This window comes from Onychostruthus taczanowskii, unplaced genomic scaffold (genome assembly GCF_017590055.1).
Source record: "Onychostruthus taczanowskii isolate IOZ18803 unplaced genomic scaffold, ASM1759005v1 scaffold52, whole genome shotgun sequence".
NCBI lineage: Eukaryota > Metazoa > Chordata > Aves > Passeriformes > Passeridae > Onychostruthus > Onychostruthus taczanowskii.
In genome coordinates, this window is record NW_024502791.1 from 4,398,649 (window position 1) to 4,421,567 (window position 22,919).

Here is a 22,919-nt window from a genome sequence, read left to right on the forward strand (position 1 = left end):
GCGCTGCTCCCGCCGCCGCCGCGCGTCCGCACCGGCCCCGCCAGCCCCCCCTCACCGCCATTCCGCCCCAAAACTTTCCGTTTCCCCCATCCCACTCTCCGGGACTTCCTTGTGCCGCCCGTGCGCGCGGAGGGGGGGGAGGAGGCGTGTGCGGCGGCGGCGAGGGGGGATTCGCAGCCTCCTGGCAGGCTGGCCGGGACCCCGGGGGAAGAGGAGTTGCACCATGCGCGGCAAGTGAGGGAAAGTCTCCGCCAGCAGCAGCGCCGCCGCCCCCCGCAGAAGTTGGGGCTCTCCCCGCCCGCGGGAGCGGGAGCTGTGCCTTTAACGCCCGCTGCGCCGCGAGGTGAGTTCCCGAGGCGGATTATTCATCCCGGGGACCCTGGTGTGGTTTCTTTTTCCCCCGTCTTTTTTTTTTTTTTTTTTTTTTTTTTTTTTTTTTTTTTTTTTTTTAATTTCCCCCTTTTCTTGCGCTTGTCCTTCCCGGCGCAGCCCCCCGAGCCCAGCCCAGCCCGGGGCCCGCTGCCCCCCGGCGTCCCCTCTGCAGCCTGACCCGCCCGGGGGGGAGGGGGTCGCTCAACCGCCGCTTGTTATGACGAAGTTTTTTGAAGCCGGACGTTTTGGGTTCTCTTTGGGGGTTTTGGGGGTGTTTTCTTTGGGCCGAGGTGATGTGTGTGTGTGGGGCTGCCGTATCCGTGGCGGGTGTTTTGCAGCTGCCCCCGGACAAGCGACCCCGGGGCGTGGGGGAGGGGAGGGAGGCAGTTTCTCCCTACTTCTGAGACAGTATTTTAATGTATGGGGGGTTTATTAAAAAAAAAATGCTGGGGGAGGGGGGGAGAGAAATGCGAGGTATTCACGCTCCAGTGTGGAGTTTGCAGAGCCTGGGTGGGGGAGGGGATCCCATTCATCGCCAGGGCTTGAATCAGCAGCGGGCGGAGGGGCCGGTCGCTCCCCTACATCGAAGTTTACTTCCAAGTAGGTAAACAAGTTCGCTCCTCACCCCGCGCCCCGGGCGCAGCCCCCCGCAGCCGCGCTGCCCCCGGCCCCGCTGCCAGCGCCGCGGCCGCCGCCGGGAATGGGGTGCGGGGCAGCCCCTCGGGGCCGGAGCTGCGGGGCCGCCGACCTGTTGCACGTCCCGGGCCGGCGAGCCCAGCCCCGGTGCAGCGGGGCGGGCAGGCGCCCTCCCCCCGGCGCTGTCACCGGGCCGGGCAGGGTCCCCATTTTGCGGTGCGTGTTCAGTCTCGGCGGTGGGGCTGATGGATGGGTTCGGTGCGCGGCCGAATATCGGTGTGGTGTGATGTAAAGCGAATGACCCTTGACCTATTTAATGGTATGTTGCTGGGTTCTCGGGCAGGCATCCTGCACAGCGCAACAAGGGGCAAAAACACCAAGCCACACCCTAAAAGTTCGGCTCGCATATTAATTCCTCAAAGTCGGCGTTTAGACGGAATAAAGGCTGCCCTTTATGTGTTGCCTAAACATGCCTCTTTGCTGTTCTCCACGAGGATTCGTACGGCGTTTCTCCCTTCCTGACGCACGAGCCTTGGAGTGTGGATGTGGATGTGTGCGGTGGGGGAGGGGAGGCGGGCTGTTCGGCGGGGCTCACCCACCGCCTCCTCCAGAAAAAGAAAATATTGCAGCATAATGTTGCAGAAGCCTAAAATATTCCATTGAAAAGACCGATGATTTCAAATAAAAGAGTGTAAAGTTAAAATTTCAGGAGTAGCGTTTTAGGCAAGTAGTATGAAAATAAACATGTTGTGCCAGAGGGAGATCTGATTGTAGGTAATAAATACAAGGTCTTTACTCTTGACAAATAAAATGTCATATCTTTCTTCCTTACCCCATTTATTTGTGGTCTTTTAACCAAGACTACTCGTGTGGTGTATAAGGTTTAACATCATCTACCTTGTGTACCATGTGACTGCACGTTCTGGGTTTAGGCCTCTCCCTGTCCTGCAGTCAGTGTTCTGTCATGTACAGAGACATTGGGCAGGTTTTAAATTAAATATATCCATTCTGTGATAGCAGATGTTGTTGGCAAAGACAGCCAGATTTGTCCTAGTGTGTGTTTTGGCGTTGTTGTTTTTTTTTGTTTGGCTTTTTTTGAAACAATTACAGATAATAATTGCAACATCTCAGCAACAGCAATAGTAAAACAGGGAAGCTTTCCCACAGAAGATTTGTAGAGGAGGTGGGAGGAAAAAGGAAAGCAAGAGGGGGAGGATGCTATCACATTAAAAATGCGTTAAAGCTCTTATGCTATATGTAATAATGGTAAAAACAGGGGAGATGGGAGTGGAGCTGCTGTAGTTGTCTCAGTGTTTAACACCTTCAGTGAGCTATGCAATAACCAGGGGCAGGGCAACCCTGGATGTACAGACTTGGGAAGGAGAGGCTGGAGAGCAGTGCCAGGAAAGGGACCTGGGGGCCCTGATCGATGAGCCAGCAGTGCCCTGGCAGCCAGGAGGGAGAACCCTGTCCTGGGGGCATCAGGCACAGCATGGCCAGCTGGGCGAGGGAGGGGATTGTCCTGCTCTGCTCTGAGCTGGGGCTGCCTCACCTCCAGTGCAGGAGGCAGTTTTGGGTATACAATAGGTAGAAGACATTCAGCTGTTGGAGAGTCTCCAAAGGAGGATCGTGAAGGTGTGAATGGCCTTGAGAGGAAGCTGTATGAGGAGTGGCTGAAGTCCCTTGGCTTGTTCAGTTTTAGGAGACTAAGTGGAGACCTTATTGTAGTCTACAGCTTCCTCACCAGGGGAAGCAGAAGGGCAGACACTCTTCTCTGAGTGAATGGACCTGAGGAGATGGCCTGCAGCTGTGTGTGGGTAAGTTTAGGTTGGATGTTAAGAAAAGGCTCTCCACTCAGAGGGTGGTTGGGCACTGGAGCAGGCTCCCCAGGGAAGAGATCGCAGCCCCAAGCCTGACAGGATTCAAGAAGCATTTGGACAATGCTCTTGGGCACATGGTGCAATACTTGGGATGTCCTGTGCAGGGACAGGAGTTGGACTTGATGATCCTTGTGGGCCTCTTCCAACTCAGTATATTCTATAATTTTAAGGCTATTTTTTTCTCCCCCTGAGATGAAAAAGCGTGTCTCAGAAGCAAAGAGGATTAAAAATTACACATATATGTGAAGACTGGCAACTGCACAACTGTCCAGGTTTCTTAGGACATAAAAAAGCCCTCAGGAGATAAGTTGGCATCTGAATACATCTTCCCCCACCCAACTGAGTAAGATGACTCCACTGTTCTCTGCTATGTCACTGCTGTGAGTTATGCTACTGCTTATTTTTTTTTAATGATTGCAGATATTCTCCACAATAAGTATCTAAAAAATCAAAAATAAGTTAAATCATTGCTAGGGAAGGGACACCTGGAATTGTCAGATTTCTGCTCCACCAGTTTGCCCAATTTTCACCAAATCATAGAATATGCTGAGTTAGAAGGGACTGAGTGCAACTCCTGATCGTGTGCAGGACAGCTCCAAGAATCCCACCATATTTTGAACTCTTATCAGACTTGGTGCTGTGATCTCTTCCCTGGGCAACCTGTTCCAGTGCCCAGCCACTCTCGGAGTGAAAAACCTTTGCCTGGTATCTAACCTAAACCTCCCCTCATTCAGTTTCATGCTGTTGTGGTCCTGTCACTGATTGTCAGATGGGCTTTTCTCGTTTTTGTGATGACAGGGACCAGAAGTAGACGTGCTGTCTGCTTGGTATGTCTGATGTGCCATGGCTCCTGGAAGAGCTTCCTGAATGGAGAGTCGTCCTCTGGCAGCAGCAGCTGTTGAAGGCCTGTCATCCCTTTGCTTGCAAGGAGTAGAGAAGAATGTCTCTCAGTGTGTATGGGATCTTATTTCTCAGTAGCTGAGATAAGTCAGCAGTGGATTGAGCAGTGTGCTCAGTTTGGCTCATTGCAGGGATGAGGCTGGAAAAGCCATCCCAGGTTTAGGTTTAGGTTGCTGGGTGATTGCCGCAGGCGGCGGGGTCGGTGCGCGCTTTGGTGCCGCTAGCCCTTGCTCTTTGCTGCTGCTAGGAGTCCAGAGTTAGAATTCATCTTGTATTAAACTGATGCTGTTTGTATTTTAGTAGTGCCAAGGGGCCCCCATTCAAATCAGGGCCGTTTGGGGAACATTGTAGACGGTGGTTTTCACCCTAAACAGGTTGTAATGTAAGTGAGGGAAACAAAAAGCCAGGAGGGTAAATGCTGGAAAAAACTGACTCAGGGGAACGGGAATGGCAGCTGATTGTAGTGCTTTGTCTGCAGGACCACGGTGTGATCTCAGCTGGTAGGAGAGAGGAGAGTTGTTAACACCTGGCAGCACTGCTGCTGGTAAATCTGTCTGCTCTGCCTGAAGAGGGGTGGGTGTCATAACGTGATCCATATCCTGGATTCCCTTTACTACTGCTCTTAATTCCTAGTATTTTAGATTACGTACACCAGCCTGCCTATAAAGTGATCCAGGTTTTGTAACTCTTGGGACAACTTCTTTTTTTTTTATAATCTTCATTATGAGGCAAGATGGAAGTAATTTTGTAAACTCTTTTTTCAGCTGCTAAATTAAAACTCCACTCCCTCTTCCCCTCCCTCATCTTGACTATTTTTAGTTAGGAGGAAATAGCTGACCTCTTTACAGCAAGAACCCAGACCCCCTGGGTGCCATTTATAGGTTTCTACCAAATGGCCTACTTGGACAAGTTGGTTGAAATTAAACAAAAACATTGGAACTACGGCTGTATGTAGGAATAGCAGCCTTCCTGTCAGTACAAAATCTGTAATTTTAATGATACTGAAACAAGCATACAAAGGTGAAAAGTACAGTTTAGGTTATTTTTCTGCAGTATACAAGAGAATATTTTGAAGGCTTTTTCTTTGTTGTTGCTCTCTGATCATTCATATAATGGAATTTCATTTAAGGATGACTAATAGTGTTTTGTTTTAGAGTCACAGGAAGTCCCCCAAAGTTAGGGCTGTGTAAAATCTAGTCAAAGCTAGAAGCAAAGAAGGTTGTTAATTAAGAAAACACCATAGTTTCTTACCAGTTGTCTTCATGTATAGAGATTTTGTCCTAGACAGAGATTTATAAATTATAGTTAATAATGTTTGATAATTCAGTAGAAATATAAATTTGCTTCTGCTAGTTTAACCAAAAGCAAGTTTAACTCCACAATGGCTATGTGACAGTTTTTGAAGGTAAAGGTGCTCAGGCCTTTTACACTGCTTTTCTTGAGCTGTTTTTCCTATGCCTATTTGTATTTATTTTAAGTGATACTAAAAATACTGGCCTGTAGCAATAGTTATTACATCTCTTCATTTGTTGTTTGAGAAGAATATATTGCCTCTGTTACCTTCTGTTGGGGTCGGTTCCAGCCACCAGTCCCTTTCTGTACTTTGGGGCAGCTTGGGCTTGGGTGCATCTGAGGATGTGGCTTCCATCTTTATAATCCTGTCTACTCTATGGAATTAAAGGGGCATCGTGATGTTTAACCTCATTTCTTGACTGTTTCTGTTGTTAATGTAAATAACTAATATATGTCCTGTTTAAACTGGAGTGCTTGTAAAACATCATAATTTTGTGTGAAGTTACAGTGGAAATTTCTGCCAAGAGCCCTATGCTATTCATGCAGTACAAAATCATTATGATAGTATTGTAGTATGAAGAAACAATTATTTTAATATTTTAGCTAAGTGCATTGCATAACTATATTTTGGCTTGGGTGTTGAACTGTAGTCATTTGCTCGGCAGAGTTACACAGCACACTGAACATGTGGTTGAACAGTGCTTTGATGCTTAGATGACACGACTTATGGCCTGTTCCTGAGCAGATGATAGTACTAATAATGTCTAATAATTCTCTATATATGCATATCAAAATACTCTCATCTAATTAAGTAGGGAGTTTGTTTGACCCCTTGCTATTGGAGGGTGAAACAAGACCGGTGTTCTCCATTAGAGTGTAACAGTTGCTCTGTACCTCACTCTAGTGCCGTTCAAAGTGTGATTGCATTTACTGACCTAAGTTTCATTTAAGCTGCTAATTCTTAGTTACAGTTTAACCTCTTACCACTGTGTAGAGACATTAGAAAATATAAAATTATAAAATAATAAAATTATAAAATTAAAAATGATAAATTATAAAATTATAGAAAATTATAAAAATATAAGACATTAATCTGTTATATAAAATCATAACTCTATTAAATGAAAAAATGTAATAACGTGATTTTATGGGGTTTTTTTCCTATTGAAACACAACTTTCCCATACCTCCAATAAATTACCGATAGAGCAAAAAAGCAACATTTTCCCCTTAGACATTTAAATTACTTGGAAAATATGCCTTGACATTGTCTTCAAGAAAACAAAGAGGATTTTACATTGGTGGATAGATTCCTTTTGTCATTCTGCAGCATAATGCATTTGTTGTGCCCCTTTTTGAAGGCAGCAAACTGCATTGGATGTACACTGACAAACTTTGACTTCTGCTATATTTTGCTGTGTAGCACCATCAGCTCTTCATTAATCCTTTGCCATTGAATGGAGACCTTGCAGAATATTCTCTAATTCAAGTGTGAAGCCAGGTATTTATGATTTATATTTCCAAATCAGAGTCATGTTAGAGAGGCCCTGCTGAAAGGGAGCAGTTGCATTGGTGTGATTAACATGTATACAGTGTTGTTGTGCTTCATGCTTAGAAGTGTCCACTGCTGAGTTTGTGCTAATTTGAACACAACCCCATAGCCTACAGCAAAATAATTGGAGAGATGTTCTTCCAAAATAATTGACCGTCACAGTGTGCAGTTAATAAATACAGGAGATTTTCATAAAGTGAAGTATAAATATGGATTTTTTCTTTTATAAACTCATGTATGTTGGTAACAGAATGAGGAATTGTTATAAGAACATGATAGTTTCGGTGTCATTTAGCAGCTACAAGTTGCTTGTTCACTGTATCAGTGGTTTTAGCCTGGTTGCTGCTGGCAGAGGATACGTGTGTGTCCAGAGACCCATTAGTATTAAGACTTGTGTTAGCACATAGTCTCTGCTGGGATTGTTGAATCAGTTTCACAAATATTAATTGTTTCAAATGAACTACATTAATTGTTGTGTGTGAGTGCATGCATATGCACGTATATACACATACATGGATAGCCTTAAGGTAGTCCAAAAATTAGTTTTGGAGAAAAAAAGGTGTAACCCTGATGCTGGAGAGTGGTGGCAGCATGCAGTGTTTGACTCTCACACCCTGAACTAGGATGTGCTCAGGTCAGTAGCACCTGAGGTGTTGCAGAGCCAGTGAAATGACTGTAGGCTGGGCCAGGCTGGATGTCAGGTTTTGGGAGAAGGCAGAGGTGCAGCACCCTTTAATTATGTGCTTGTTGAGATGTGGCAAGGTCAGGAGTGCATACTGTGCTTGTACCTCTGACTGAGCCTGGTGAGACCAGGAGGCGACAGCTGGGCCTGGGACATGCATTCAAACATCAGAATTATGTAATCTTCATTTTTTTCCTTCTTTTAATTTTGTTTTTTATTTTTTGGTTTTTGATTGTTCTTAGAAGTAAAATTTAAACCCTGATCTTGACAGAGAGATTGAGATAAAATTGCCCTCCTCCATAGTGTTCTCCACAGATAGGGAGAGCTTTGCTGACAAGTTAGGGCTGGGAATCCAAGCACAGACAGTGCTGGTTCATACTGGGGGGATTAGTTTCCAAGGATATTTATCTGTTGCTTTTTACAGTCACAAAACAAACTTTAACCCTTTTCATGCCTATTTTACATGCACACATGAGTTAGACCTCTAAGAATTTGAATATAGAATTGATTGAAACACATGAAATATTTTCTATATATTTCAGAAGATATTGGTAATGCTGCTAATTATGTGGACTCAAATATCTCCCCTTGTATCTTGACTTTCCTCTTTAGTTTTGTTTTGACTTTTTGGGTGTTTTTGTTGGTTTTTTTTTACTTTTTGGCTTTAGTCTTGTCCTTTTTTTAATATAAAAGCTTCTGTAGTTTGTACAGTTTACTTTTTCAGTTGGTGACTTTTAAACTAAAATTACTGTAATCTGGGAGGCACAGATAAAAGGCATGCCTGAGGATTATTCTAATGAGGAAAACATCTTCCTTCCTATGCCAGTTCCCAAAAAATGAAAGCAAGGAGCAGAAACAAGTACATTTTTAGTAACATCTCATGGTGCTCACAAGACAGATTTTATATCATTCTGTGAAAACTATTCAAGGTTCCTTTATTTTCATTTTGACTACTACTACTGGGTTTGTTTGGGTTCCTGGTGTTGCTCAGTAACAATGCTAATTTGTATTTGGAAGAATCTGGTTTTGTACTAAAAACCCCAAACACTCTCAGCTCTGGTACTTCTGCTAGTATCAGAAAATGTCTTACATAATCATTTAATTTAAATGAGCCAATTAGTTTAAAATTAGTGCATGACAGTGTATCATAAAAATTCATCCAGCTTCATTCTCACAGGATTGGATGTGCTTGGAAAAAATAAAACCCTGAAGCTGAAAGGGTGGTCCAAAATGCAGTATTGGAGAGGAAGGAAAGAACCTACTTATTACATAGAGCTCAAATTTACTAAAGCATTAACATAATGGTTTCCTTCACTGCTGATGAATGAAAATTACTTTTCTGGGAGACCACCATTGTGTCTTTACTACCTAGTCTGGTAGTGCTGGGTAGAGGTTAGAAAAAATGTGTAATGTAGTTTAAGCCCTCATGGGCAGTTTACAAGAAAGAGGAAGATGAGTGGGAGTAGCCTACCTCAAAAGCTAGGATTCACTGTTTTTAACCTGCTGACCATCAACTGTTTGTGGACAACTGTTTTGGTTTTTTGGTTTTTTTTTTTTTTGCTTGGCTAAGATGGCATGTCTTCAAAACACTTATTCCTGTGCATTTCTTCGGTGTTATGATGGTAGTATAATGGCATTATATCTGGGTACTTTATAATATGTTATTTTGTAGTTACAGAAATGGCTTTTTGTGCATGCCTGGTTTTTGTAATGTTTTATGTATTTGTATGCATATGTGCCTCACTGTGGATTAAATATTTTATTTTAAATTTTGCTTAGGCCAAGTGATAAATTCTTCATGGTATCTAGTATGTTACCAGCAGCATGTATTTTCAGTTTAAAAACCACTTAAAACATGGAAAGGTTCTGTGTTCTCTAATGACAACATGTTAAATGCAATTACACCTTGTCAGTTTGATCATGTGAACTGAATGACAGCTTTGTAGATAAGATTTGTTGTGCACAGCAGATGTTTGTGTATGTGGAGTCCAGTGTGAAAGAAATTTAATTTCCTCTTACTAAAAATAATATAGTGACCTGCATCTTCTACCTGTTTAAAATGTGCTCAGATAATTGCAGTGAATGATTTTGTAGTTGTTTGCTTCTGTATTCATTTTGCCATGAGCTTTTGAAGGACAACATTGTTCCTCTTTTTTTAATGTAAATTTGAATATGTATATCTATGAAAAGAAAGAAAAAACCTCTTCCTTTAACAACCTCACAAGGCAGTTGATAGGGCACACCTTTTCACCGCTGGGTAAATTATTTACATTCAACTTATAGTGCAATGTTGAACTACAGAATTACTGTGAAGACTTTATGAATGACTGCTTTTGAACAATTTTAAACAGCAAAACACATTGTCAGTTTATTTTGTTGCTAGTTTATTAAAACATGTGGATGTAAAGTTCTATTTAATAAGGTATAATCCCATTTTTCCATCAGCTTATCCATTGGGCTAGCCAAGTATCAAAAGAAAATTACGGAACAAAAGGTTTTTTCTCCCTTTCAGTGTTTAGTTTAGAGTTAGAAGTAATGATTGCTTTAATTTGTTAATCTTCTCTTAATCCGTAAGTTAGTTTCCTGGCTAACGGAGTTGAGTTTAGGGTATTAGTTTGCCTCAGAACAAGCCTTTGTTGTTTTTTTTTTCCTTCGTTTAAAATGTGTTCAGATAATTGCAGTGAATGATTTTGTAGTTGTTTGCTTCTGTATTCATTTTGCCATGAGCTTTTGAAGGACAACATTGTTCCTCTTTTTTTAATGTAAATTTGAATATGTATATCTATGAAAAGAAAGAAAAAACCTCTTCCTTTAACAACCTCACAAGGCAGTTGATAGGGCACACCTTTTCACTGCTGGGTAAATCATTTACATTCAACTTATAGTGCAATGTTGAACTACAGAATTACTGTGAAGACTTTATGAATGACTGCTTTTGAACAATTTTAAACAGCAAAACACATTGTCAGTTTATTTTGTTGCTAGTTTATTAAAACATGTGGATGTAAAGTTCTATTTAATAAGGTATAATCCCATTTTTCCATCAGCTTATCCATTGGGCTAGCCAAGTATCAAAAGAAAATTACGGAACAAAAGGTTTTTTCTCCCTTTCAGTGTTTAGTTTAGAGTTAGAAGTAATGATTGCTTTAATTTGTTAATCTTCTATTAATCCGTAAGTTAGTTTCCTGGCTAACGGAGTTGAGTTTAGGGTATTAGTTTGCCTCAGAACAAGCCTTTGTTGTTTTTTTTTTCCTTCAAACTTTTTGTAATTGCTTTTAAACCTTTCTTTTAATTACCACCTTCCACCATAGCGAAAAAAAAAATCTGTTGGGGTTTGCAGTGGAATGTAGGAGGTTTCATTTTAATGGATATTTTCTGTGTGATACCATCTTAACTCAAGGAAGGACAGAGTTGACATTACATTTGTGTTCTGAACATTCAACAAAGCCTATTGTATCTATGGCCTGATGTTGCAAAAATGTGTTTGGCTTGTGCAGAAGATTTCTAGGGTCAGGCCTTATATGATGGCAGCACAGATTCTTGACTGATTAAGTAAACATTTCTGAGCCTTTTTTATAGCAGCAGATGATATGTGTGATTTTAGCTTTAGTCCAGACAGGCAGCGTTCCTGTAAGTGGAGATTGGGTTGTGGGCTCCTTTCCCCTAGCCCACATAAGTATTTTTTTTGTATGGCATAACTTCCATGGTCTGTTTTGAGTACTGTTCTTACCTGAATCTTCTCCAGGTTTTTGGAAGTTTCTGTAGATGCCAGGCATGAAGTTGAGATTTAGAGCCTGGTTTCTTCAAAATGTGCAGGAGCTGTGTAGGCTATGTCAAAATTTACTGGGCTTAGTATTTTGCAGTATAAAGTGTAAGACTCTGTTTCAGATATATACATTGAAGAGTGACATGCACAGATGGATGATTGGAACCTGTGACCTTTTTTCAGTGAAGTGCCCTTAGTTTTCAGGCAAGGCCACAAGGTTTAACAAACTCTGGCAATGACTGGCCAAGCATTGGCAGGATGGTCTCATGGCCTGTCTGGATCATGGCTAGTCTCAAAACTGTTTTGCCAAATGTGACCTACCAGATACAAAGCCCAACACCTCGGGACTGGAGCTCGATGCTGGTCTTGTGTAAAGGCTGCAAGCACCATAGCCTCTGCGGAGAGAATATATCAACCTTTTTTATTCTAATTTACTGGTTTTCTCTGGGGTGGTTGTTCTGTGTTTGGCTGCAGTAGATCAGGAAAATTACACAGAGGGATCATGACATTTATATTTTTCACTTTAAATATAAATTTTCTAACGTTTTTTCATTTGTTGACTAAAACATCCTACAAATAGTTGTCTTAAATATTTAGCTACTTATGCTATTAGCATTGTCTTGTTATTTTTGTCTTTGGAAGTACATATGGTACATTCTGGTGTTTCAAGTGGAGCCAGTGTCTTGCCAGCCTGTTTAAAGTGCTAACGTATGTGAGAAAGTGTGCCCTGTGGCCTGAAACGTCATTCATGTATTTGCCAATTGCCTCAGTCTTTTAATTTCTGTTTGTATGCATTGCATTTGGTTAGGCTGAATTTATTATTGATTTCAACTGTTTGCAAATAGTCTACTGACAGAGCATTTGCTCATGTCTCCTTTGAGCCAGCATTTCACCCTCATTACTCTATGGATGTGTTCTTTTGAATGTTTGCCAAATGTGTTCATAAAACCGGTGAAAATAATAGAAAGAAAAGTGGGAGCACTGTGTGACCTGTTATTTGTAAACAACATTATGAGACTGCCTTTCAGTGTTTGACCATAGAACACTACATTTATTTTTTTCCCCCCATGTTTTCCCTTTTTATTCATTTGGATTTTACGAACTTCCCATCATATACAGCCATTTGCTCAGCAATGTTAAGTACCTTTTTTTTTTTTTTTTTTTTTTTTTTTGGGCATGTGTTGGTTTGATTTGGTTTTGAAGACGAAAGCTACTAGGTAAATAACAGTGGTAACATTTACCAGTTCTATAATTCATGGCTTGCAAGCTACTAGGGTACACAGGGCTGTTTTTATAGAGAGCTGTGAGGTTAAAAAAAAGAAGGAAGTCTGTTGTCATTGTTCAGTTTTACTGTGCAGGGTATCTTTATTGGTCCACAAATTTAAAGAGTTTTAAGAAATGGTCTATATTGTAAACTTCTTTAGGATGCGATGATATCTGTTTTTATGACTTACTGCTTTGTGGGTGTATATATCATTATGCAAGTAATGATCCTTGTTTTCACAGAAGATAATTTATACCAACATCACATTTTGGCATCAGTTTGGTTACGTTGTGTAGATATTTATGAAAATATCCCTTCTCTTATGTAGGACTGTGAACTGTATTTTCTCTGATAGAATACAGATCTGGCTGATCCTTAGTTGCACAAAGAATAATCTGTAGAGAAGCATTTGGATTCCCTTAGTTTGTGTTTACCAGGTCTGTCATATAGGAAGCCTGCTCAAGTTGTCTTTATTTTCAGGGTCTTATGCAGTACTGGTTTTGTTTTTAGACTACAGCTATTTATATGGCAACATCTGATTTCAGTAAATCCAAGTTCTTGCATCTTAAAATGTCAAGAATTTTGTGACTTGATGTTACTACATTTGTGTTCTCTCCTTTGCTTGAGAGCAGCACTCCTTGCTAATGTTAGGAGGGGTGAGGTAGAGGAGGTGTGTATGGTGAGAGTGGGGGTGGGAAGTAAAACAGGCTCTGGCTGTTTACACATTCCAGGCAACCATAGATCTGCTCTCTTTGAGGCCTGAAATATTTTCCTTTTCACTATCAGTCTTGCAGATCTGGGGTATTTGGGCACATTGCCAATAAAAGTAAATAGTAATGTGTTAATCTCTTAGATGGAAATGTAATAAACTGTTTTACCTTTTTGTGTGTGTGCATTAGAAGAAAATATTAACTGCACTTCATAATTAATATATTACATTTCTAGAAATACTGGAAGTTAGGACTATTGCTATAATTTCTTCAAGAGTTGCCTATAAAAGGACAAAATAAATTTGACTCCTTTCGTCTTGCTAGTTTATTCCAAAGGGAAAGTTGCCTAATCAAAGTATTTTTGCTAACTAGATTTTCTATTTTCAGTATGATAACCATTGGGTCAAGGAGCTGAGGATGACTCCCTTTTTCTCATTTTGATGTAATGCGTGTATATACATGCATTTTTAAATTTTTTTTGTGGTAGGCTTAATCTGTTTTGTAGTCTTTCATTTGATCATTCTGGTTTCCAGCACTTATATTTCAGAGTCCTGATGAAATCAGATACAGAAAGCCATCCACCTGCATGCCTTTTTTTTTTTTTTTTTTCCAGTATTGGAAATTATTTCCTGCAGCCTGCACTGAAATAGACTGAGCAGGCAAGCAGATGAATAATGATTTCTTCCAGGTTCTGCATAATGTAATGAACAGACCTTCTGTTTATTATTATTTATTATCAATATTTGTATACATGCCATTTCCTTCCCTGAAGCTTGCTTTCTTGGATTTCTTAAAGCTGTATGTTATGTGTGAAATTCTTGCTTTATTCCAAGTGGTGCAGTAATGCAGCTTTGTCACGAGGACTTGACATGGCTCAACTTCTTGTTGTAAATGCTTTCCAAAAGTGTTGCCCTCCAGAAATATTACCATATCATAGTAACAAACACAAAAAAGACAGTCCCACTGAGGTAACAGCTGTTACCTTCAGTCTTAGGGCCATTCTAGCACATACAGTGCAAAAGGTAATTCAGACCATGCAGTTGGGATATTTTCCAAAGGCAGCCAATTGCTTAAAACTCTTGCATAGCTGTGACTGCTATCTAATCTGCATTTAGAGGCATTAAACTGCTTTTGGAAAAGCTGTGGGCTTCTTCAGCTACATCACCAGCAAACTGGATAAACTGGTGATGTTTCTCTTGACTATGGTTTTAGGAAAAAAGTGCTGTTCTCATCCTGTAGCGACCTGGACCACCGCTTTAGCGACCTAAAGTCAGAGGTTTTTTGGGGTTGCTGTCAGGCGAGATCAAGCTGTTGAGCTTAACCTAAAGGGAAGTAAACATGAACATTACCTGCACCTCATTATTTCTGTGCTTTTATGACAGACACTCGAGACTGTTTGTATAGTGGCTATGGCTCATGCTGATTATGTTGTTAATAATTGGTGTTGTAGAATGTGTACTGGCTGCGTGATTTAGAAGCCAACATTTTTGAATATAAATGCCTAAATAAGTGGCTTGTTTATCAGAAGCCTTGGGTAGGTACAGCTCCATTTGAAGTCAGAGGAATTGGTGCTGCTTAGTGCCTGGATAAATAATTTGTCTTAGTACAGGGATGCCTCATAACATTCTGACAACAAAAGACCACTTCCATCTTTTTACTCTACGTTAAATAAAGCATTATGTTAAAAAATATTTTAAAGAAAAAGTTCCTACCAAGTGACTACTCTCAGTCTATATGTAGATTTTTTCCTATGTGCATAAGTTTATTGAAAGGGAAAAACTTGACACTGATTCTCAGCAGCAGCTTCTCGCATTTAATATATGGGTGACCGTGCAGGTGGTATATGGTTTGTTTAGAGGTTAGAGGGTCTCTGTTGTAAATTGGTACCAAGTTGGTTTGCCATATGTGTTTAGTTTCATTTAATGTAACATTTGATGCAGTGAGAAGATGTACTGTTACTGTAGCAGTGGTTCTGTTTACTATTTGTTACAAATATTTCTGAACTAAAAAACCATGAGAACTTGTTTTGTGGTTGAAATAGTAGGAACTAGGAATCTTGTTTTTCTTTAAATAAACAATATTAGGTATAATGACCTAATTAAAAAATAATAAAGACCTAAGTGCTGCTTAAAATTAGACAGATTTACTTATTAATTATATGTATAAATATATAGAAATCAGCAATATCAAATGGTGAACTGTACTATGTAAGAATTATATGCAAATTACACTGGTTTGGAGGTTTCTTCTTTTTTTCTCTAGCTTAGAAGTGTTGTTTAGCTGATTGAGAATTTAGTGTAAAGTATTTATTGGAAGTACTTTGGTGTGAAGAGCAAAATATGATGTACTGTTCTGGTCCACAGTGTTCAGGAGCTATAAGATAATAGCTTAGATTTCTCTTTTTTTTTTTTATCTCTTTTTGTGTAGGTTGAGAATATTGGCCTGTATGAAGCATACTGTAGGCTGTTTCAATATTTACCATTAATTTCAAGCCACAGAAACTATGAAATGAAAATTTAGACATGCATTTAAAGGTTTGATTTTCATCCTTTTTTGAGGGTAACAAGTCTTTAACAGCCAAAATCAATATAACACATTTGCATTGTTGGCCTAGCAGAACAGTTGGTTGATTGTTCAAATTGTACAACCTGATAGTTTTCTCTAGAATTATTATTTAGTCCTTTTTTAAAAATTAACGATATTTCATAGAAATCTTAGTTATGAGTCTGGCTGATGCAGTGAAAAACGTGCACAGGGGCAGCTTGTAATGGAAACAGGCTGCTATAGTACTTTATTTGTTTCTTCAGCTCTAGTGATGGAAACGTAAGAACACATCTAGTACATCAGCAAGCTACTGTTTCAAGAGACCTTTCATAGGGAATTGGTAAGAAGAAAACCATAATACTTTATAGAAAAGGAGCACAATCTGGGCCTTGCCGGAGGAACCCTCACCAATCTGGCAGATTTCTGTTAATCTTAGGCAATTGTTGTTTCCAGAAGGTTTCTCTCCCCCTTGGCTTCACAGTTTTTGAGCCTGATAGTTTCAAAGTCTATTCTCAGCTAGGGTGCTTCCTGTGAAAAGTGGTGTTTGGTGAGGTGTTCATGTGTGCCACATCATGCTGCTGAGAAGTAAATTGTTTTCATCCTGCAGTTCTTGCTTCACTTACTACATTTAATGTTCCTTTTGGAGGAGAGGGAGTGGGAGAGTGAAGCAAACAACAGTGCTGATACGGTGTGGGTTTACTGGACAGAGAGGCATGCATGCCAGCTTTCCCCAGGTTTGATCTCTCTGATTCTTACCTGTGGTAGGTTTGGTTGAAGCTGGTAGCAAAACAGTAGCTTAAAGAGACTGATCCTGTGAAGGTAAGAATTTACACAGCACCAGTTTCAGCCTTTAATTGAGAATTGGCCTTTCTGAAAGAGAAAATTGGTTCTGCAAGTGTTCATACATTACTACAAATTGTTCTGTTGATGAGTCTTTAAATAAAACCCCATGAAAATACACCAGAACAAAATAAAATTAAAAGAAAAAAAACCCCAAACCAACAAACCAGCCGAAAAAAACCCCTCTCCAAAAACCCCAAACAAACAAAAAAACAAGCCCCAACATCCCCCCCCCCAAGCAAAGTTAAGCAGATGACATACCTGTCAATTGAGCACTGATAGGTTGCCTTAGGACATAGGTGCTTACATTTTGAATTGATTCTCAATTGTCAACTTGATGTGCGTGGGAAGTAAAGTGAACTTTTCATGAAAAACATTCTCATAAGAACAGTTGCTATTCGTGGTTCTTCTGGTACATGTAGGTGTATGTTTGGGGAGACGGGAAATCACATATTAGTATTTTCACATCCAAATCAAAGAGTTGCCTCACTTATCTTAGCAGTGCAGTCTTTAGATCATACTCTGTTGTTTGTCTGCTGGACAGATATACTTAATTTTCCAATAAAAAAAAGCTTTCTTATTTTAAAAAACTTTAATTTTGTCATTGTAATTGCGGTCACATTAATTAAAATGCTGGTGATAAAAATAATATTTATATAAAGGAACGGATTATGCCTAATGGCACCAGAATTAAAATAAAGCTTTTACATTATCAGTCATGCTTTCTTGCATCAACATATATGCCTTTATTCTAGTTCTTTCTGCAGTAGTTTACAGACTGTTTTGGCTGTTGTCAGTACAAGTTGACACTGATCTAAAAAGGTGCTGTGTTTATCTCTGAGAACTGATGTTTTTGCCAGTTACAAATGTCTTTTTCCTCCTTGAACTTACTTCAGTGTAGAAGTTAATTTAATAAAGTAATTTCCCCCTTAATATCTAGACTTTCAGTTCTTAAAGGTTAAAACCAAAGTGCTGTTAGCTGTATTTTGATAGACAGAGATGTTCAGGACTGGGTTGAAAGGGGCTCTGAGTAACCTGGTCTAGTGGGAGGTATGTCCCTGGCCATGGCAGAGAGGTTGGAACAAGTTGATCTGTAAGATCCCTTCCAACCCAAATCATTCTATGATTCTGTGAATATGTTGAATTTTAAATAGTTCGACTTAAAAAAAAAAAAAAAATTGAAAGGGAGATCTCTTACAAATGTAGTTAAGTACTTGATACTTCTTTGAAATGTGTGTCTTTATTGTAGACCAGACATTTCCTTCTTATAAGATGTGGCTGTAGGTGTTCAATATTTATGTCTGTGCTTAACTGCATACACAATGGTTTCCCAGGAATAAACAACAGCAGTTGTGTGCAGAAAGCTTTCTCTGTGTGTGTGTATATGTTTAGGACCTGACCTTCATTGCTAGTTTATAATTCCTAAGAATTTCCTGTCTGAAGTTAAAATGTTTTAAAATCCATATTACTTCTACTTTGTAGATTTTAAAACCAGTACCAGGTAACTAAGAGATTTCCATAGGCAGTGAACACCTACTTGTTGAGCCTTCTGCTTTGTCTTTGTGGTTTATGTTTAATCTTTGGGTACCCCCAGCCCCCTCTCAGTGAAGGCTGGGCGGAGGAATGTTTGACTGCTGCCCACAATGCTCTCAGGGAAGAACAAGTCTGTATGAGACTTGTATGTAAATTACACAGCATTTAGTAATGAGAAAGTGAGCAACTCTCTTAATTGCTCATGAGACATACCTGTGTAGAATTGTGCTTTGAAATTTTCTTTCAAGTTATCTCCGTATCTCCGGTCTGAATTTTATATCCACCAGCAATGCAGACTTATTCTGCAACTAAATGAAAGAAGTGTACATTTCAAACATTGTCTAGTCATAGTTCCTCGTGTTACAATCCTTAGGGAAGTTAATGCTCCCTTCTGAGATGCAGGAGGTCTGTTGCCAAAGGAATTGAACAAATTGCAGTGGTATTCAAAGGGCAGAATGAAAAGACAGGTGTTGGGATTGCAGATGTAGCTTTAGTCAGATAAAGGAAATGGTTGTAAACATGCAGTCTGGTTCATAATGCAGGAAAAAGGGGACTCATGGAGTTCCCAGACAGTGTATATGTAGAGTTTGGGTAGTTTATAAATGTTTGATGTGCTTTTTCCTGCTTGTGTGAAACAGGATTTTTCAATTTTTCAAAGCTTTCTGTCTAAGGCAGGCACTAGGCTTCATTTACCCAGCCATTTTGAGAAACAACGTGAATGCCTTTTGTATTGTTAAAGGACGTGGTTTGCAATAGTTCCCAGGACTGCTGTGAGGTCAGCCTGTGGGGCTGTGTCAGCCGTGTGTCCCCAGTGCTGGGGACCGGCCTTATGCCCTGGCAGGGTCTGTGCTGGCTGCCGGGCACTGCTCTGTGCCGTGCCGGGCTCCTCAGGCAGGCTGCTGCTCACTCTTCTCCCTGACCCGGGTGAGGCGTCTCCTGGGACAGTGTAACACGTTTGGTGGAGCCTCTGTGCCTCTCCCCCGAGAATATGAGAAAGAAAGCTTTGCCAGGGGTGTTTGTGGCAGAGGCATCAGCCAGCAGGCGTTGTGGGAAGCCAGGGAGGAGGTGAACAGCAGCAGAGAGAGCAGCAAGGCCGAACTGGCCTGGCACTGCCATATGGCTGCTGAAATGTTACTGCCAAATCTCTTCTTGCTGGTGGGTGAGGGGGCTGGGGCTGGAGGAGACATGAGCTCGGGAAGAGGGGTGGATGACAGCCTTCCCTGGGTGCTGGGAGCTATAGGATGTGCTCTCCTCCTCCTGCCCACTGGCAAGGGCCGTCCATCATTTGTGGCTATTGTTTGATGCAATTAGTTTTTATTGACCAAGACGACCTTAATAGATAGGTTTCATTTATGTATCTTGGTTTTATTGCAGTTTAGCCCTATAAATACCCATGAGGCTCTTAAAATAACAAGGATACTATTAATTAGAAGCTAAGGATTGTAAGCTTAAAACAATACATACTTTCTTCATTTGTAACTACCTGTAGGTATTTAAAAATAGACTTTCACTAAAAATGTTTTGGTAAGTGATAGCTGATTAATAAAAGAAAGCAATCTATGTAATTTCCTTTTTTTTCCTTCCCTTTTTGTCTCTTGCTTATTTGAGACACTGTTGTCACATTCAATGTCATTGCAGTCCTATCCTACAAGGTCACTATTTTCCCCATCTAGTCTGTTGAGTATTTTACCCCATGGTGAAGGTATTTTTTAAATAGTAAGATGAAATAATTTTCAAATCCATAAAAGCAAATGTAAGAGTTACAAGTGATTTAACCTGTGAAGCTACCCTACTTGTTTGAAATTGAGAAGATTTCACAGAGACGGTGTCTCTTAAAATGGAGAGAGAGAAAACAAGTGGCAATAGCTACATGAAAGGCCTTAGAGCTAAAAGCCTAATGTGTAATAGAGTATTTTCATGCCATTGTTCAGTCAGCAACAAAATGAAGCAAATACATTGGACTAGGAGCTGAATCTTCTGCTGTGAAATGGAAATTTATCTGGTATATTGTACTTTTAAAAATATATTGTTTGTTTTTCTGCTAATGAGTGCATGCCAGATTATTGTTTACCAGTTACCATTCTAGTCCAAATCAGAATTGCAGTTGGCAGAACATAAAGGAAATTTTGAGGCAGCTAAATATCATCATCCGGAGTGTCATTTACTGTATGTGTTTGTAACTTCAAAAGTACGATACATCGAGGAACAGGCATATTAGTCACCAGCATAGCTCAGTTCAAATAACTCTTTCTTTTTACAAATTCATCCTATTTAAGAATTGATTAAAATATCAGTATTACTGCATTTGGGGTTAAAAAGCCAGTTGTCTATTGAGAATAGAGCTGCTTGGACTTGAATACCAGACTGGAATACAGTACTTTTGTGTAGGTGGGAAGTGCTGGGATGTAAAGCACCATGCTTTTCCCTGGTGAAGTGGCTTGCCAGGCTTGGGCAGTGTTTTGCTACTGAGGTGTTCTGCTCTGCTGACAAGTAGAGCCATTTCACTGGATCTTAGCTCACACTGCCTGAATGTAAGAGTATGAAAGGTTGAGAGGGAAAAGAAACTGAAATTATCAGTTTGTGTACTGTGGGGACATTAACAGCTACAGCTAGAGTGACTTTTGTCTGTTTTCAGCATTTGCCGACCAAATCCAGTGTTTATATGGTAAAATCTAAAAGGTGGGTCAGCCCACAAACTTGCCTTGGGTAGCATGAGCTACGCGGGTGCTCAGGCATCTTGAGTAGGTGTATGTCACCTGTCTAAGCATTATCGAGGAATTCCTAAGAAACAAAATCCATAGTTTGGATTCATAAAATCATAGAATATCTCAAGTGTAAAGGGGCCCAGAAGGGATCTAACTCCTCGCTCCTCACAGGAGTGCCTAAAACTAAACTGTAGGATTAAGAGCCTCATCCAAGATGCCTCTTCCAGCAGGTGTGGTGCTGTGACCATTTCCCTGGGGAGCCTGTTCCAGTGCCCAACTACCCTCCAGATGAAGAACCTTTTCCTAATGTGCAAATTGGCATTGTCTGTCACTCCATTCCTCCCAGAATAGAGCACTTGGTTCTGTTAAGCATCAGCCACATTCCACAGTGTTAATGTGCTCAAAGATAAGGAATTCCTCCAGGTGTTGTAAGGATTAGTGGCTGAGGGGGTAAAGGAGACCAAAGTCGTGCCACTCTCTCCCAAACTGGAAGAGCTCCTGGCTAGTTCCATGGGGCAGCGATGGCTGGCCAGGTAGCACATGGATCCTCGAAACAGCAGGAGTTTGTGAGGCCCTTCAGCAGGCCTCGTGTATGAAAGTGTCAAAACCAGATTCTTTTAGTTCTGCTGCTTATAGAACAACGTATTTATTCGTTATGTGAGCTGCAGTCTGGTATGAACTTAATTCAAAGCCCATTGCAAATGCCTGTTTGTGGAAGGGGCATGAACTTACTCTTTTTAAAATATGTTTTTGAGAGTAATTGTGAAATGCAGATAAAGTTATAAATCCATCAGCAAACTGACTATTTTAAGGCCATCTAGTCATGTTTCCAGAGATTAGATTTTTACAAATGCAATATTTTTAGCTGGATGAAAATGAGCACATAGCACATGCTGGAGGTATGAAGCAGCTTTGTAAGCTGTAACTTTAAAACCTTCTGTTTTCAATATGATGTTTTTAAATCTAATTGTGTACAGTATTTGTCAAATGCTATGTTATTATAGTGTAGCACAATTCTAAATGTCTGCAGAATCATCATATAAATTTATTATTTATCATGCAGATCTAGAGAATTTATGCTGATAATTAAGATTTCTTATGTAGTTAATTTCTGTGACACTTGCACAAGGACTTCTTGTTACTATGCTGTGTAGAAAAGCTTGTATAAATTTGTGATATTGGGCTGTGATGTGTAATACATAAAGGCTGATTTATTTTTAGACCACATTTTCACCTTAACTTACAATAGTAATGTGGATTTTCGTTACATTTTAATTGGTTATTTTTTATTATGGTCCAGCTAACATTTTAAAATATAGCTTATATGTAATAAAATGCCTACCTCTGTCAGTATATACATTTCTTGAAATTAGTTGTGGTACAGTTCTCATCTAGACTGATGCTAGGAGAGCATCAAGCAGCATCACCAGCCACTCAAAATAGGTGATTTGCTCTCTGTGTTCAGTGTTGGTTCAGCTTTACCTGAAGCACTGTGTACTCTTCTGGGCCCAAAATTTAACAAGGATGTGAAGGTCCTTGAATGTGTGTGGAGGAAGTGACCAAATGTAGTGAAAAGGGCTGGGAAACATGTCCTGAGAGCAGCAGCTAAAGACTTTGTGTTTGGATAGGAGCCTGGCAAGCAACCTCATTGCTCTGGACAGCTTCCTAAGGAGGGAAATCAGAGGGAGTGCTGATCTCTTCTCCCTGGAAGGCAGTGAAAGGATGTGTGGGAATGTCTCAGAGCTGCACCAGGCTAAGTTTAGACTTGGTATTAGGACACATTACTTTACCAAGAGGGTGGTCAAACACTGGAACACTCTTCCTAGAGTGGTGGTCAACGCCCCAAGGCTGACAGTGCTTGGACAGTACCCTTACAATATGCTTTAACTCTTGGCTAGTCCTGAACTGGTCAGGTTGGGACTAGTGAGAGTTGTAGGTCCCTTCCAACTGAAATCTATTCTGTTCTGTTCTATCCTTTAGCTTTGAACCTCCTCTTATTTTTGTTGCTGGACCTGTAGAGCTTATTATCTCATAGAACATACATCCTGTAACAATGCAAAACAGAAGGGAAAAAAGTACCCAGGCATTAATTTATGTTTGGACTTCATGAAAAGCCTGCTCTGAGTATGGATTCAGTTATTTTGGAATATCCACTCTGGAGAGTCAAGTAAAAGCATTTGTTACAGTCTGTTCTTGATGCTGTTTTCTAGGTATACTAAGCTTATTCTCCAGTAGTGATGTCA

General features: G+C 40.4%; 1 protein-coding gene across 1 annotated transcript in view; it reads left to right on the forward strand.

The window, feature by feature from the left end:
• Nucleotides 1-6: 6 nt before the first annotated feature.
• Nucleotides 7-22,919, forward strand: part of TBL1X (transducin beta like 1 X-linked) — a 194,124-nt gene continuing 171,211 nt past the window's right edge. Inside the window, exon 1 of the mRNA XM_041416458.1 lies at nucleotides 7-343. The gene's annotated coding sequence lies outside the window, so the exon portion shown is untranslated. The remainder of the gene's footprint in view (nucleotides 344-22,919) is intronic.